The sequence below is a fragment of the Trachypithecus francoisi genome, unplaced genomic scaffold (assembly GCF_009764315.1).
Source record: "Trachypithecus francoisi isolate TF-2019V2 unplaced genomic scaffold, Tfra_2.0 Lachesis_group1, whole genome shotgun sequence".
NCBI classification, from domain to species: domain Eukaryota; kingdom Metazoa; phylum Chordata; class Mammalia; order Primates; family Cercopithecidae; genus Trachypithecus; species Trachypithecus francoisi.
In genome coordinates, this window is record NW_022681454.1 from 171,650,682 (window position 1) to 171,669,712 (window position 19,031).

A 19,031-nucleotide genomic window follows, 5' to 3' on the forward strand; every position below is an offset into this window, starting at 1 on the left:
ATGAAAGTAATTCTGTGTTTTTCAAATTTCATGACACTTTTAATAAAACTGTTAAATTAACAGCTTCATGGGGTTATAACTGATATACAAAGAACTGCACATATTCAATATGTACAATTTGATGAGTTTTAACATACACAAACACCCATCATATCATCACCACAATCAAGGTAATCAACATATCCAGCACATTTTAATAGTACGATAAAGACTACTCCGCCTTTTAAGAGTCCTGGTAGTCTCAGTGAAACAAAATCTCTTGATTTTCAACATTCCTCTAATGTATCAGTTCTTTCCAACTGGGATTTACCAAGCAATGTCATTTTGTGTTGAATTATCATGAGTTTTTAAAAGATGCTAAGTGAAGTAAAGTATGTTAGAATTTGATTGCCAATCAAGACTTTGATATGCGATCTGAATTTTTAGACCAGTGGTTCTAAGGTTGGTGAGGGAGAGGGGCAGTTGTACTGTGTGGGAGACACTTGGCAATGTCTGGCAATATTTTAGTTGTCACAATTGCAGGCTGGTGCCAGAATCTAGTATATAAAGGCCAGGGATGCTGCTACATGCCCTACAAGGCACAGGGCAGTCTTGTAGTATCTGGCTCACAATGTCAACAGTGCTGAGGTACAGAAACACTGATTTAGATTAATCATTGTGCTCAAAAGTGAAGAGTGAGCAAAATGTGTTGTTTGCCTTGCGAATTTTGGAGAAAAAAAAAAAACAAAGCTCCATCCAACCAGTCTACATTTCTGACATCTGTGTTACATATGATTGGAGATTCTCTTTCTTCTAAATACCCATTGTGGGCTTCAATGACTGCTGGGATAAGAGCCACTTGTTCCTACAGTAATTGTCACAGGATAGCTGCCAGATGGTAATACTGAGAAGGACAACATGAAAAAAGATTCTATGTTTGTTTTTTTTTCTTGTTTCATTCTATCTTCATAGGCTAAATAAGTTGGTCTAATGTTTGTTCTACCTTACTTTAAGCAGAAGACATAATTCCTTCATGCAAATGGCGCCTAAACAGTGAGCAGACATGTCATGTGAAATTCTTTTAATATATCTGCTCATTATTTGTCCCTATGGACCATTTAACATTATTCAAAGAGGAAAGATTTTTCTTTTTCTTTTCTTTTCTTTTTTTGGCCACTAAAAGAAAATCTGGGTAGGCCTATGACTCTTCTGTTCACTCTTGGAGAGTGCTGTGTCATAAATACTATTAGAATGCCCTCACTTTACAATATGTATAGCTCTGCATTGGATTTAAATCTTCACTGTGACATATAAGACTGGCTTCAGGCAGGCTGTTGCCTGTGACTAGGCATGACCCGCTTGTTCTCTCTTTTCCATTGGACTTTTTGCAAAGCCTCTCAAATTGAAATACAGAAAGGCCATAGTCCGAGGGTAGACTTTCACACAGGGGTGCTGCTCTAGAGTGGATCTGCGTTCACTATGTCTGGCAGGTTTTTAGCATGGGCTTTTGCTAGTTACTAGCTTATTTTAAGGTTTCGTGGTGTCACTGAGGCGCCTCTGCTTGGACTCTCTGCTATGACGTGGGCTACAATCACCCTTCCCCTGAGTACTACTCCCTGTAAGAATCTGATTTTTCAGGGGCCCCATTCATGGAAAAACTCTTTGAGTCTCACTGTATACACATATGATACTCTTGAGCAGGACTCACACTGACTACAGGCTGACACTTCCCTACATGACAAATTATCTGATCTATAAGAAACATTTACCTATCATTTATCTTGACAGAGTCTAACAGTGAATTTCCTACCAAAGAATTTTGGCAGAATTTCTTTCTTCTTGATGGCTCACCTTCAAACTACATGAAACACAGATCAAGGTGACTTTTGTGAGTCACCTTTCTCTAGGCTTAAGCAGGTAGCATCTTTCCAGTCATCCACATTTGGAGAGAATGTTGGAACTCAGCACACACAGCAACAACACTCTCCAAGGTAATCTCTCAGTCTCCATTCTCTCAAACTGATATGCCCAGCTATGTTCAAAACCTCAACCTTTGTAGGCTCAGAATTTACTTGGATAACTGACATTCATTGTCAATTGGGGCCTGAGTCTAAATATCTAAGATACCATTTGTGATTACTAGAAGAATCCACATCACAATTTGCTCATAAATCAAAATTTCATAATATTTGGAAAGATGATAGAATGAAATCATATTGATACCATTGTTCTCATGCCTCATTCTAATGATTAAAAACTGTAAACAACATATGTGCATAAAATACTCTGGAAATTACAAATGCACATATATGTGTATATGTCTATATATGTATATGTTTATACACGTATTACATGTATATGTATATGTACACATATTACATGTATGTGTATATTACACATATACATATGTATATGTATATACATATGCATGTGTGCACAAAATATACATATATGTGCATAAAAGATACATGTATATATGTGTATACATATGTGTGTGCATATATACATATAGTGTTTTTCTTTGTTAAATCGTTTACAATAGTGCAATTTTCAATTTTGGTGTGAAGTCTTAAGTAACTGATGTTAAGACAGAAATCTAAGAAAGTTATTTTAAACAGTAATATTTTGGCAATGCAAAGCTATCTAGTAATATTGCTCAGACAATACAAAGCTAGTTCTATTCCTATTTGTCCTGCTGATCTGGAAGATAAAACTGATCCCTCCCTGCAAGGGCCGCACTAACTGGAATGAGACATTGTGTTTGTTGGACCTGTGATCTTCTTTACAGAGAAAAGCAATTCATAAAGTTAGAAAAGGGCACCATGTAAAATCCAACGCACATTTTGTAGAAATAGCGTGAGGATTGCTGAGAGGGGTGAGAAAGACTAATAGCAACAACCAAACCAAAAACAACAAGAAAAAAACCCCTATTCTCCATAGTTTATTCTTGAGAATATGACATAGAAAAAATATGCCTAAGAAAATGTATCTTAAGGGAGAATGTTATTGGTGTATTTTTTCCAAAGGGACATGTTCTTAAATTTTTTTTGCACTGCATTTATGTATTATTAATATCTTTTTATAACTTAAATATATTTTAATTCTACAGCTATGGATCAAGGCATGCAAATATGCTATTTTGATCTTGTATTTTAGTTTTTTCTTTTTCTTAATTCCATGTAGCACACATGATTATTATGAGAAAATGTTTTAGATTTACCTGTATGTTAAACAATTTTATTTTTGTTAACTCTTCTTCCATCTCAGCTTCTTTATAAGCTTATTTTCCTTTTTCCTGAAGTACACCTTTGTAGGTTCCTTCACCGAAATTGTTTTGCCATGTTGATGGATCAGTTTTTATTTTTCTGAAAGTGCATTTATTTCTCCTTTAGTGTTGAATACTTGCTTTGCTGGATGAAAAAACTTACTTGATCATAATTTGCAGGCATAAGAGGCTTAATTTGGAGAGACTTTCTTGTAGAGGAAATGTGTCTCCTGCTTCACCCGAGGACCATGAATTCTTAATCACGTGGTACCACTTTGTCTTCCTTTGAGAGGCCTGGTTAGTGTGAGAACCTCAGAGTTGGCTCTCCACCAAGGATATAAACAACGTTATTAGTGGCCTCTTCCATTTCAGGAAGATAATTACAATCGTTTTTACAAGGAGTATTTCACAAAGGAGTATATTTAAATTTTATTTGATCTGGGATAGAAGGGTATACCTAAAGGTGTTCATGGTATATTGTGAAAAATTTTCTAAATTGTAATTTATAAATAATAATGTTAACATACTAAAAATAAATCTAATAATTATGGTAAAGCTTTTAAAGATTGTCAAAACCTTTTTCCCCTGCCTTCTTTATACAAGGCTCAGGTGGTAGACTTGTTAAGTAGTGAAATGAGATATTCAAGTGTAATGCCTAAAGCACAATGGGTTAATGACTATTGTAACAGATAATACTCTTTAGATTGTTGTTTGATAATACATGGAATGACTAGGTTCATGTTAATAATGCACAATGGGCCGGGCGCGGTGGCTCAAGCCTGTAATCCCAGCACTTTGGGAGGCCGAGACGGGCGGATCACGAGGTCAGAAGATCGAGACCATCCTGGCTAACACGGTGAAAGCCCGTCTCTACTAAAAAATACAAAAAAATAGCCGGGCGAGGTGGCGGGTGCCTATAGTCCCAGCTACTTGGGAGGCTGAGGCAGGAGAATGGCGTCGACCCGGGAGGCGGAGCTTGCAGTGAGCTGAGATCCGGCCACTGCACTCCAGCCTGGGCGGCAGAGCGAGACTCCATCTCAAATAATAATAATAATAATAATAATAATAATAATAATAATACACAATGGTCTTCAGTGGGGGAAGCAAGGGTGAAATTGAGATTTAACACAGAAATTACAGATTTAATAATTAACATCACTTTACTACTCAAAAATTAATTTTCAGATCACAAATTTTATATCTATTTTGTTCCAAGTTTAATTACTGCCTCCAGATTTCTTATGTCAATAAATTCTTCCAGATGGTTAGATAATGTACCTCTCATTATTATTGTTTGTTTTAAAATGGAATCAGTTTACAGCTAGAATGACATAATTACCAAACTGGATCTTATAGATGGATCCGCCAGATCTCAGTAGTTGTTCAGAGCTCCAGGGTCTGTCAGTCAGGATGCAGGGTCTAGAGAGCCCTCTGCCATGTGGATGTAGCAAATTCTGTAACCACTTCTTGCTCAGATTACATGATACTTAAGACTCATCAAGACAAACTTGAGAGGAAGTGGCTCTTCTGGCAAGATTTCTAGTGATCCCAGAATCTTTGTGAAGAGAAACTCATATTTGTTTACAAAGCTATTATAATATGTATAAAACACTAAGATTTAATTTTATATTAATATTTGTAAGTATATTTTTGTTCTGGCATTTGATTAAAAAATATAACTCCAGAAAGTAAATCTTGTAAATAATACATAACAATAGTCATATAAACTTTTACTTATTTATTTTTTTTTTGAGACAGAGTCTCGCTCTGTCGCCCAGGCTGGAGTGCAGTGGCCGGATCTTAGTTCACTGCAAGTTCTGATTCCTGGGTTCACGCCATTCTCCTGCCTCAGCCTCCCAAGTAGCTGGGATCACAGGCGCCCGCCACCACGCCCGGCTAATTTTTTGTATTTTTAGTAGAGACAGGGTTTCACTGTGTTAGCCAGGATGGTCTCGATCTCCTGACCTAGTGGTCTACCTGCCTTGGCCTCCCAAAGTGCTGGGATTACAGACGTGAGCCACCGTGCCCGGCCTGAACATTTTTAAAAAAATTTAATTCTACTCTTTATGGCTGTTGATCAGAATTGTTAAAATATAAATATAATAAAAGTCCTAGTACCATCTTATATCTTATAAAGAAAAATTACTTTTAGCTTTTATAGTGAAGCCCACCAAAATGATTCAGTTTGCCAGTATTTTTCAAAAACAATGTTAACCTATATGGCCCATAAAAAAGTAAACTAACAAAATTTCTTTCTTAAAATATGGGTAACTTCATTGATACAAAGCAAGGTAGGTAGGCATTGAGTCTCCAACTTAACCAATTATTTGAAACTTTCCAAAATAGTTTTTTATTTTGCTTTGAGAGATGTGCAAGTTCACCAAACTGAGAAATTCTTCAGTTTTCAATCATTTTAGTGCTTTGTAATAGTACATGGGCATAAATCAGAGCACTTGTATAAAAATAGCCTACAGTAAAGAATAGATGTTTCAGCCAGGCATGGTGGCTCACACCTGTAATCCCAGCACTTTGGAGGCTGAGGTGGGCAGATCACCTGAGGTAAGGAGTTCAAGATCAGCCTGGCCAACATGTTGAAACCCTGTCTCTACTAAAAATACAAAAATTACCCAGGCGTGATGGTGGGTGCCCGTACTCCCAGGTACTTGGGAGGCTGAGGCAGGAGAATTGCTTGAACTCAGGTGGCGGAGGTTGCAGTAAACTGAGATTGCACCATTGCACTCCAGCCTTGGCAAAAGTGAGACTCCGTCTCAAAAAAAAAAAAAAAAAAAAAAAATTTGCAAAGTGTTTTAAAGAATTATTTACAATGCATAATCTGGCTTCTTACATTAATTTTCTTATTTTTAACTCTAGCCCTTTGACATTCATCAACTGTCATGTATTATTTTCAGATGAAAATAATCAGTGATTATTGAAAATGGAATTTAAAGTTCTGTGAATTAGATGGGAAACAAAAACTTGCCTTCAGTTTTTACAGATTCCACCAGACTGTGAAATCTGTGATGTCATAGATTTTCTCTATGTTGTTTGCTGCTGTCTCTCTAGCACCCACAAGAGTGACCCATACAATGAACACTCCGTTTCTGCTTACTGTATGCATGAATGAATAAATGTATAAAGACTCTCACATGTGGCCACTGCTCACTTATGCAGCTCAAAACCATGACTCTTTGTGTCACATTATTTTATCACTTCTCTTATTCTAACACCTAGCTTTTATAATATGCTTTTCCTAGCATTATAGTTACATTTACACAGATGATTTTATTTTAAAAATGCAAACCATTCTTTACAAATGCCACTCAAAGCCAATAAAGAATTAATCCCTTTAAGATACATACTTGCATATATTGAGATTTTCAAGCAGAGTCAGACTTTAAAGCCACCAAATGAAAGAACGCTTATGTGTGTCTTATCACAGAGGCTGAGTTCCAGGATTTTACTTTTAAAATTTTTATGTTGTCTCTCTCCCCTGCTCTTCTAAATAGAAGGGGAAAAAAAACAGTATGTTGGCTATACAGTCTTTATGTTGCATTTTCTCAGAGAAATGTTTAACAATTATGAATAGAAAGAATAAGAACCCAAAAGCATGATGTGAGTCATCCCTTGCTTGTATTTCTGTGGGAATGTTGAGTCTCATCCTTTTCGGTTCTGTTGCTAGCCTGGGAAGCTGAAACCACAGTCCCTTCCAAATGATAACCATAATTTTCTCCCTTCTACTTTATTTTCTCATATTTTTCATCTTATAATGAGCAGTTACAAAAACTTTTGGGTCCAAATGTTTTACCAAGTCAGTTAACTTACTTCCTAACCTTTTTGAATAGCCCACTTGAAGTCCGTTAACACTGTGACTCTAAAAAGACTAAATATAAAGTTTTACTAAGATAAGTCATCATGTTGAATAAATATACAAATATGACCTTTGGTATGGATGTGCATGTAAGCAGTGGGGTAACTGCCTCCTTGTATTTAAAAGCAAAGAATTCTGTACTACAAGTAGAAATCTACCTGCAAAAACACACACACACACAGTCTGGCCATAGCTACAGGTAGCATGCATGTTCCTTTTACATGTGAGCCAGAAAACCTGATTTTATTATGCTCTGTGTTATTCATCAAGGTAGTGAGGGCGAACCTATTGGGCTTTTGTGCATTCCTGGCAGAGAAAGCGAAACAAGCTGTTGAATTTTCTTTTCTTAGGAGAGAAAACAATGCGGTCATCTAGAATGACAGATTGTCATCACGGGGGCACGGGAGAGGGGTTGAGCAAGTCAATGGATGTCTTCTAGAGCCTAGAGAATGTGTCTGATGCTCTGAAGTATATTTTTTCTAAATCCCAGGTGAGTATGTGGTGCTAATGTGAGGTAGCGATAATTATTATTGTCATAAGCATTATTATTTAACATGCTTTTCCTCTTATGTGTTACACATTATGATATATGCTTTAAAATATTGCTTTGATTCTCACAACAAGCCTGTGGGTTTGGTATTGCTGGCAATAGTTAACATATTTGAAAAAGCTGGAAGAGATATAACTCGTTTCCATGGAATCAATCAACCATTGATATATAAAAGGAGACTAGTTCTTTTAAACAAAGGGAAAGTGTGACTAAATAAAACTTTAAATGAAAACGAGTGCAAAAATGCTATCGGGATTGGAGATACATTTTTAAAAATTTGCTATGTATTTACAATTAAAAAATATATTAATGAAGTATTTTAAATAGAGTTTCCTAAGTATAATAAGGTTTTCCAGGGCATGAGTGACTAAAATACAAACAAACAGGCTTCTAAACATATTCTCCTTCACTGTTTCATCAATGCCATACATACTTATTAATGGTTTAGAAAAATACACCCTGCTATGGTTTATTGCCAAATAGCAAAGATATAAATTACATCTCCAACACTGACATGCCACTACATTATTAACAGGGCCACAGAGGCCATTGAAACTACACTGTATGCACATTTACAGTGAAGGGCATATTGAATGGTAAGCTTTAGTATTTTAGTATATTTAATTTGGCACACTTGGTGCTGTTCTTTGTGAATGTTAATCTTTTCAACCAATACAGCAGCATGTCAGTATCTTCATTTGCAGGGTATAATAGGCTTATATCCTGAAACAATAAACTTATAATAGCTTGTCTGTTGCTTGGTGGAGATATGCACATTCAGCATGAACAAGGTGCTGCATGCCCTATTTTTGCTCAAGGTTCTTTATACATGTCCTTCCTTTCCTGTCAGGAACACAAGCCACATTTATAAGTTTTTGCTATAATGCCAACTGCACAGTTTGGAAATTTTCCAGTGTAGTACAATTCACTTTCTTTTTCCATTATTGATAAAATTATAACTAGGTACATCTATATTTGAAATGTGAAGTGAGCATTAGACTGATTTTTAATGTTACATTGAGACTGATTTCTTTTTTTAGGACAGAAGTAACATTTGGAAAAGGTGCATGCTTGTAGTATAAAACAGAAATGAATGTACATAAAGGATCTTAATACAGATGACTTCTTTTTACCAATGGTAATATTCAACTTGGTATTCATCAGTGGGAAGGTTTGAATCCATTCTATTTACTTTCTTTTCTGACTAATTTCATTTCTGCAATACAGTAGATATTAAGAACCAAAAAATGAAACAAAACACTTATAGGTCATTTAATAAAATATTTCTCTTCCAAATACTCTAAAATGGTATTAACACATATTCTATTTAGAACTCTTACTTACTGTTATTATCTGTTATATTAAAACAATTGAGGTATAAATTTCTAGATAAAAGGGCGTTACTCTAAAATCCCTTTCAAAAGATTGCAGCCTCAGTTCTATACTTTTATTGAATGACCCCAGTGATTGTGCTGCTTCATTGCATTTTACTTCTAACATTTCTGTCCTATGTACAAGATTGAAAAAGATTAAATTTGATTTGTGGCAGTCACTACTTGTTATCTTCAAATAAGTATTTGCAGATTAAACAAAGCATGATTCTAAGAGTAAGCATTATTGAACCTATTTTACAAAGACTTTTGTAAAATTAACCCATTTTTTACCATCAAACCTATGTTGTAGGAAATAGAATGCCTGTCCCATATATTTCCAAATGAAGCGTGACTTTAGAATGTGCTCCTCTTTATGCAGGTCCAACTCATCACTTTAAAGCTTTTCAAATCAAGTGCATTGGCACCACATACTTAACTGAATTTCTCAAAGAGTTTATGGTTATTATCTAAAATACTGTACTAGCCTATCTATTATTCTTTAAATTATTTTTTCAGATTGTATTTCAGTTGTAGTGATTAAGTTTCTGTTTTGCAAATTAATACAATCTTGGGGACTGCATGTATTTTAAACACACATACAGATAACACACACACACATTACCCCTATACTATTAAATCTAGAACTTACTGACCAGTGTAAGTTTTTCCTCTACCTTTGGCACTATTCACAATAGCAAAGACTTGGAATCAACCCAAATGTCCATCTGTGACAGACTGGATTAAGAAAATGTGGCACATATACACCATGGAATACTATGCAGCCATAAAAAAGGATGAGTTTGTGTCCTTTGTAGGGACATGGATGCAGCTGGAAGCCATCATTCTCAGCAAACTATCGCAAGAACAGAAAACCAAACACCGCATGTTCTCACTCATAGGTGGGAACTGAACAATGAGATCACTTGGACTCAGGAAGGGGAACATCACACACCGGGGCCTATCATGGGGAGGGGGGAGGGGGGAAGGATTGCATTGGGAGTTATACCTGATGTAAATGATGAGTTGATGGGTGCTGACGAGTTAATGGGTGCAGCACACCAACATGGCACAAGTATACATATGTAACAAACCTGCACGTTATGCACATGTACCCTAGAACTTAAAGTATAATAATAATAATAAAAAAGAAAGTAGTTGTTAAATACACAGATTTTATAGCCAAATTATTTCTCTATTACTTCTTAGTTATTTATCATTTTCAAGTCAATTAACCTCTTAGAGCTGCAGGGTCCTCTCCTATAAAATAGAGATAAAACTTGCCTCTCAGTAATTAATAAATACAGCATAAAGTGCACAATAAAACTATGAAAAATGTTACTCTTATTTTTTTGTCTCATAGAGGATGCAGTCTTTAGTTATTGAAGGTTAACCAAGTAATTAGTAGTGTTTTATGCAGAACCAGGTTGGAGAGAAGTCTGGAAAGACAACTAAGAAACAGGTAAACATTATAAAAGTTACCAGAAATATTACAAATGTTATTACTTCATGCTACTAATAATGCATTTTAGAACTGAAGGAGCTGCACAACTTAGCCAAAATGTAACAACAGGAGGGAATATGGAAAGAACTGGATTCTGAGAGTGCTTAGTCAAGATGGGTGGAGATTATGTCAGAAGTCAAGAAAGTTACTGGTATGGAAGCCCCCACCTGTTGGACAGGAGTTCCATCCTACCATGCATCTGGGATGGCTCTTAAAGCTGAGAGAGAGACAACTACGAGTGAGGGAGCAATGATATTGTATGGCAGGGGGTTGAATAAGGGATCTAGACTGTGGGCTACAGTGGATGCTATGATATGTTGCCAAAACCCCACTTAAGACTGAAGCACTCGTTCCCCAACTGCTGGGAGTGTTGCTGGCTGATTACGTAAGCGAGGTCCGCCACCTTGGAATTGAAATCATCCTCTGAAGAATAGAGGGGCCTCATCAAGGTGTGTGGAAAGCAGCTTCTACCCGATGTCTGCTTGATGTGGATGATATAAAGATTTCTGCTCTTGTCTTCAGGGTGGCTGAGTTCTGAATGGACACTGGGGTCTGGCACTCCCTGTGGAGTCTGCCGAGGTCCTGGTTGTGACCGCATTGCAGTTCAACGCCTTCTACCATTTCTACTTTATTCTATTCCCTAGCAGACTTTCTTTTTCCTTTTTGTAAGGTATACATAACATAAAGTTTACATTGTAACAATTTTTACATGTACAGTTCGGTGGCATTAAGTACACTTATACTATTTTGTTGTTGTTGTTGTTGTTGTTGTTGAGACGGAGTCTCGCTCTGTCGCCCGGGCTGGAGTGCAGTGGCCGGATCTCAGCTCACTGCAAGCTCCGCCTCCCGGGTTCACGCCATTCTCCTGCCTCAGCCTCCCAAGTAGCTGAGACTACAGGCGCCCGCCACCACGCCCGGCTAGTTTTTGCATTTTTTTAGTAGAGATGAGGTTTCACCGTGTTAGCCAGGATGGTCTCGATCTCCTGACCTCGTGATCCGCCCGTCTCGGCCTCCCAAAGTGCTGGGATTACAGGCTTGAGCCACCGTGCCTGGCCTATACTATTACTTTTCAACCATCACCACAATCCATCTCCAGGTCTTTTCATTATCCCACATTGAAATCTGTAACCTTTAAACAATACCTACCCATTCTCCCTACCCTCAGCTCTGGCAACCACCATTTTACTTGGTGTCTTTATATATATAACCCCAAGCCAATTTCCATCTTTTAATATTCATATTTAATATTTAATGATCAACTAAAATAAATCAAAATCAAATTATTGTATCAAATATATTTCAAAATAAAAAATTTTACCTGGGAATACAAAAATATATATTTTTATGAAGAACCCACAGTTTAGTTAAGAGGTCATAGCATAACAAACATCCAAGAATCTCATTATCTCCCTCCTGTTTTTTTCTTAAATTTTCTATTGATGCTCACTTGATGTTTCATAATTTTAAGCCAAATAATCTTTTTGCATCTTTCTTTTACTGTCTCTTCATTATTTTGTTGGCGAGTAACACTCTTATAATTCATTTTTCAAAATACTTTCTGATTCTTGCGTTCATTTACAGTTACAATCATTTTGCACTCTCATTGATCTGTTTCTTGGCTCCTGTTACAGATTCCCAGGAACCTGGCCTGCTATTTTTATCTGACTTCTTTCCCGCTTTTCATGAGCAGGTATGAAGCACTCTCTTCCAGTTGTGCAGTTGGAAAGACTGAACTTGAAGCTGAACCACCGTGTTCGGAAATACTAACTGTGCAAACTTGAATCAGCTTTTTCCTTCCAAATTTTATTTTAGGTTGAAGGGGTATATGTGCCGGTTTGTTCCATGGGTAAATTGCAAGTCACAGGGGTTTGGTGTACACGTCATTTTGTCACCCATGAAATCAGCATAATACCTGATTGGTAGTTTTTCAGTCCTCACCCTCCTCCCACCGTCCACCCTCATATAGACCCCAGTGCCTATTGTTCCCTTCTTTGTATTGTTCCCATGTGTACTCAATGTTTAGCTCCCACTTATAAGTGAGAAATGCGGTATCTGGTTTTCTGTTCCTGCAGAACCAATTCTTTAATGTATCTTAGCCTCGTTTTCTATATATGTTAACTGGAAATCATCATTACTTCTCACTAAATACTATAGGAGACATAATACAGCCTATTTTTATTTTTAAAAATTATTTTCAAAAATTATTTTTAAGTTCCTGCATACATGGGCAGGATGTGCAGATTTGAAAATTTTTTAAAAATATATTTTGTGTAAACAATGTAAGAACAGTATAGAAGCCAGGATGTTTGCTGATACACATGACAGGTGATTGGAATCTTTTGAATGTTCATACGTGTGGCTACCCATTGAACAGCCTACTTGCAAGAAGCTTAAGGTACTAGAGGAAATACACAGAGAAATTAGACACTGCAATTGTTAATAAAGCTCTGTGGTATGCCTAGTCACCTCACAGCAAATAAGTAGGAATTAGTAGTCTTTTCTGGGTTCAGAGGCCTATTTAAAATTTTAGATTTTAATGTACTATGAGCTTTACACCTTCTAAGGTCTATTTGCAGTGCAATTTTGCCAGAATTAATTATTCTGAACTTATCCTTATAATTTGTATTTTTACATCTGCTATATCCTTTTGATTTATTGCTTTGATCTTATTTTAGGTTCAGCAATAAATTTTGGTTGAGGTCCTGATCACTCCAGTTAATTTAGTGAACTACAAGATATAAAATTATTTTAAGTAAAATCTCCTCACATTTTCACAGTGGTAGGGGTCAGGGAGAGTTCTTACATGAAATATTTAAGAAACATCTGACTATAACCCAACCAGCATGTGGGGAAATTACATTATTTCTTAGACTATTTTAACATCAAAGCTCTGAAGTGAAGGATAGTCATTAAAAGCCGAATTACTGAAAGTATATCTGGTTAGTGCACTTAAACACATTTCGGCAGACTAAAATAATTTAAAATCTGAAGTGTGATCCAGAATCACATATGTCAATTACTATGTTGTCTGTGGTATTAAAAATGCATGCAGCTGGAGGCTTTAATTATATGAGATTTCTGACTTGGAAATGCTTTGGCTTTTACTTTTTGAAAAAGTCACCTTTTCAGAAATCCAAGGGAAAACATTTGTAAAATGCATAGTGCCTTTTCCAATTACCTCTTATTGAAAGACAGAACAACACTGGCGGGTTATAAAAGTGAACTGAAAATATGATTTTGTATGAAATTTGATTAGTGTTTGTTGAAACGTTATCTACAAAAAGTAAATTTTTATGGAGGACTTTTCTTCCTCACGTCCCGATCTCACTGAAATAAATGTGATCCGGTATTTTTTGTATTCTCTAATTATAACAAATTTCGAGTTCTAAATTATATTTTTCAAGTACACTTTGGACTTCTATTTCACAAATATGTAATATTTATCTTCGTCCCATTAAGATAAAGGCACACAAAATTAAAATGGGATATATCATATATAAATATTGCAGGCTTTTTATCATGTATTTCCTATATGTCACCAGATCCTTTTTAAAAATTATCTTATATAAAGCTACATGAGTTGCTTCTAAATATGTGACTAATAGTTACATTATTAGAATGATGTCACTAAAACATGGACTGCTATGGTTTAAATGTGTCCCTTCCTAAATTCAGATGTTGAAACTTAGTGGACAGCTGGGTGCAGTGGCTCATGCCTGTCATCTCAGCACTTTGGGAGGCCGAGGGTGGATCACCTGAGGTCAGGAGTTTGAGACCAGCCTCGCAAACATGGCAAAACCCTGTCTCTACTAAAAATACAAGAATTAGCCAAGTCTGGTGGTGTGCGTCTGTAGTCCCAGCTACTAGGGAGGCTGAGGCGTGAGAATTGCTTGAACCCGGGAGGTGGAGGTTGCAGTGAGCCGAGATGGTGCCACTGCACTCCAACCTGGGCAACAGTAAGATTTCGTGTCACAAAAAAGAAAGAAAAGAAAGAAACTTAGTGGACATAGTGGTGGCGTTAGGAGGTGGGGTCCTCAGGAGGTGATGAAGTCATGAGGGTAGAGCCTACCTGAGTGGAACTAGATACTTTTATAAAAGGGCACGCTGGAAAGAGTTTATCCCTTTTCCTTTTGCACCTTCTGCCCTGTGAGAACACAGCATCCTTCCCGTACTGAGGATGCAATGTTCAAGGCAGCACCTGGAAAGCAGAGACTGGACTCTCACCAGACACCCAACCTGCCGGCACCTTGATCTTAGACTTCTGAACTTCCAGAACTATGAGAAATAAGTTTCTTTATATTACCTGATATGTGGCATTGTATTATAGTAGCACAAAACAAACTAAGAAGTGGACCTTGAGAAATCATTAAATCATCCCTTAAAACAAACAAACAAAAAAAATCCCAGTAACATATATTTTTATTTTTTAGGGAACAGATGACAAATTCAAAAACCATGTTGTCTTCAGATTTCAAGTCAGTTTAGGTCTCATATATAGATAAGGAACATGACATTTCTGAAGTACGTATTTTTTTCTTAAAAAATTTGTTTTATTTGCAAAAGATCTAGTCCCTCTGATTTCTATTTGCTGGAATGTCCTTCCTTTTTTCCATCTCCAAATTCCCGGGCACAATGCAGCTCTTCACACTTCCTGGGGAAGCAAGGTGCACGGTGACCCAAACCACACTCATGTGTATTGGAGTGGTTCACTGATTTGATGGTTTGCTCTCTTATAAATGATATTTTTTATCTCTAAAAATGAGCCTGGGCTGACTTTTGTTCAGAATCAAAGAGAGTGTTGGAATAAATCTCCTCTTCAAGTAGCAGGAGAAAATCAAATGTATCTCTCATTAAATAAAAAGTCAGTGTGAGTTTTGGAACTCTTCCTATTATCTACAAAACATGTCTTATAGGATCCAGAATGAGGATGTGAAAGAAAAAAATGACCTAATTTTCTAAAGGGATTTTCAAATAATAGTTGTTCGGTAAAGTGCCATTGAAAAGGTCTATTAAGTAGAGAAGATATTGATATTCTTTAAGTGATGAGGAAAAGTGACATTCTTTTTACAGCTATAAATTCAGTCTTTGGCCAACATTCTTTTTATTCGTTTCAGGTCTTGTTTTTTTTTTTTCTTACAAAAATGTGAGAACATGGCATAGTTTTTATATTGGATATTTTACCTTACGTGGCATGAATTATCACTTTCCTCACTGAACAGCATGTGCATTGCTGTTTCTTGGATTGCACATGTATTTGTGGTTTTCATTTAAGGTCAGGAATTCAAGGCCCCAAGCATGGAAAGAGATTCCTCTTAGGCGGCACTGTGATACCAACATCTCCCACTCTGCACACTGCCACTGCCTTCTCCCCCAAGATATACTTCATTTTTCCTGAAAGGGTTAAGTACAATGGCCATTCTCCAGATAATTTTAAACCAATCTGAAAGCAAATAATTTAGTCATTTTCCTTCTTTTCTCCACCTGTGCTATAGAAGTTACCAGTATTTGAAACTGTGGCCTTAAGCCTCAGCAGTTTTAGTGCTCCCTTTTCAGTGGAATCATTCTACCAAGGAAGAAGCTGAGGATGTTTAGAACGGAAGTGTGCCTGCTACTGTCAAAGCAGGCCAGGGGATTCTGGTCACTCTGCATGCCTTCACCCAAGAGCATTTTTATCATGTTAATTCTAATCATGGGTGTAGTAATGTAAAGTACAATGTTTGAGTTTTGCAGTGCCCCCAAGAAGACTGAAGACTGGTATCATGAAATCTTTCTAAAGTTAAAAATAATTTTAATGAATTATGGCATTTACCTTAATGTTTTGGGGTTTTCTTATTTTAGAAGATTTTGACAGGGGAGTAATTCCTATATGTTTTTAATTACACTACTTCATAGTCAAATGGTATCTTGGCACTTGCCTTTTTCTAAACCTATTTAGCTGAAGCTAAACCAATTAAGGAATGTCCCAAGAATATTTAGCATGTTGTTGGTCCAGCTAGAGTTGTCTTCAGTTCTATTCTAACATTGTTTTCTGCTGTACTAGGTTGTACATTTTACAAACAAAACTGGGTATACAAAGGATATTAGAAGATTCTCTAAAATGTTAATAATAAAGAAAACCATGACTTTGTTACTCTCTTCACAAATCTTAATTCCTATATAGATCAATTAAAGTCATGCTCTTATCTGATCAATGGACAGCAGCTGAAGCAGGGAATGCCTGGGACTCCATACTCCCTGTTAGAACAGGGTGCTCTGTAGTGTCATGCTGACAGGGCCTGAGAACAGAAGAAATGTCTATCTGTAAACCACACAGTGGTTGTTGGATCTGAAGTCAAACACTTAACCTCTTTGAGATCAGATTACTCACATATGTAAAATGAAGGAAATATCTACCTGCTTCACAGAATGGTGGTTTGATAATACTTATAAAACATTGTATAAAGGTATGGTTTTGAAATTTAAAAATTGTGTAATGTCAAATTATTGAGGATAATTATCAGCATGATCTGCTCAGCAGAAATATGGCACTTGCGTGTTACCCCACTTTGTACTATATATAAGACCCTAGATTTCTGTTCCGTGATTGAAATATCTAAAGCAAGCAGATATATAATCCTTAGGAGAGCCATTTTTTTTTTTTCAGTATCCGGGTTTAGGTAAGTGATATAGCACTGTGCAAGCATTTTCGAGCCAAAGTCAACTAACTAAATCATTAATAGACTCTCTAAAAACAATTTACCTCTGTTTTGTAATCAACTTTTTATGTTATGGTGACAGAAAACTCATGGAACCTGAGCTTCTACCTAAACATTTTCAGTTCCAACATGTCACATCATAGAAGTGTGTTTTTTAAACCTCTGGTGTGATTTTTATCATTTACTGATTTCAATCCAGTAGTATCTCCTTAGAACAGATAAAACCTTCATGCATTTTAATATATTCTACTGAAAGTATTAGACCTTTATCACTATGTCTAGAAAGAAATGTGTATTTGGAGGAATATTTCTTCTTTTTAATAAATCTGCCCCTATTCATGTTGCAGTGCCATTCCTCTAAATTTACATAGCATATTTTTCTATCCTGTCCTAATGGCATTTGTTTTGTGATTGGCCTGTAATTTCCCAGGTAGTAATTACTTCACATACCAATTTGCTACACAAACACACACACACACACACACGCATTCACACATACACATAATTTGCTTACTTATATATTTATTCTCTATAAACATCCTGATATAGGCTACTTTTTCCTAACAAGTATTTTTACCACCCGTTTGTTAAAATCATGCAGGCATTCATTTGATTCATGCAGCTAGTGATAAACCAGCACTATTTGCAACCTCACGCATGCATTTGGCTATGTCAAGAGACATGATTCAGTTATAAGTGCATTCAGGCACACATTTACTTCTGAATCCTTGAGTATTCTTGATGCAAGCCACAGAGCTGTACTGCACTGCTTCATAGATGAAACTCTAAATCAATATTTTTCAGAGGTATGAATACATATAATTATTGGGTGATATTATATCCTGTTTCAAAGGCTATAAAAAGTAGATTTCTCAGATCAGAAAATGTGACACATTTACACATTAAGGATACTTTCTAATACTCTTATTCTCTCTGAAAATCTATGTAAATTGTAACTGCTAACAAGAACATTGATATTCACATATAGCCTTACATGAAAATTTCATGTTTATATACAGAAGCAATAGATTCATATATGTACTCAATGCATTCTGTATATTATGGTTTGAGATAAACACATACAAGCTAAAAGAAGACAAATACTGTAGTATTTGTCTTTGTATTTGTAGTATTAAAACAAGTAACTTTTTAAGTTAATAAATAATTTTAGTTATAAAAATTTAGTTATAAAGATAATTACAACTTACTCATACAAGCTAAAAGAAGACAAAGACTGTAGTATTAAAACAAATAACTTTTTAAGTTAATAAATAATTTTAGTTATAAAGATAATTACAACTTACTGTTATTTGGAAATAGAGGCTAGTAGCTACCACTTCTTTTACTTTCTTTTCACTTTTTTCTTTCTTTTTTTTACTTTTGTGGATACCTAGTAGTTGTACATATTTATGGGATACATGCGATATTTTGATACAAGCAATGTGTCACACTCGAATTGGGGTAATTGGGATATTCATGACCTCAAGCATTTATCATTTATCTTTTATTTTTATCATACTACTTATCACTACTTGACATTTTCTTATTTACTATTTTTCTTATTGTCTATATCCTTCTAGAATATAAGTGCCATGAGGGTATGGACATTTTTTGCCCTGTTCAGTGCTTTATCTAAAATGTTCAGAAAAATTCCTGGCACTCAGTACTAAGTAAATATTAAATTATGAAGAAAATAGAACAGGGTTCACAATTTTAGTTTCTGGAACTTTCCAATAGTATATGTCATTATTATTATTATGCTGTTTTTTAAAGCTATAATATCTATTTTACTTGGTTTTT

The 19,031-nt window shown here is 35.8% G+C and overlaps 1 long non-coding RNA gene across 1 annotated transcript in view; it reads left to right on the forward strand.

The window, feature by feature from the left end:
- The window catches only part of LOC117084858, a 29,663-nt gene that overhangs the window by 7,489 nt on the left and 3,143 nt on the right, over positions 1–19,031 (forward strand). Inside the window, exon 3 of the long non-coding RNA XR_004437715.1 lies at positions 7,463–7,602. This is a non-coding gene — a long non-coding RNA (uncharacterized LOC117084858). The remainder of the gene's footprint in view (positions 1–7,462; positions 7,603–19,031) is intronic.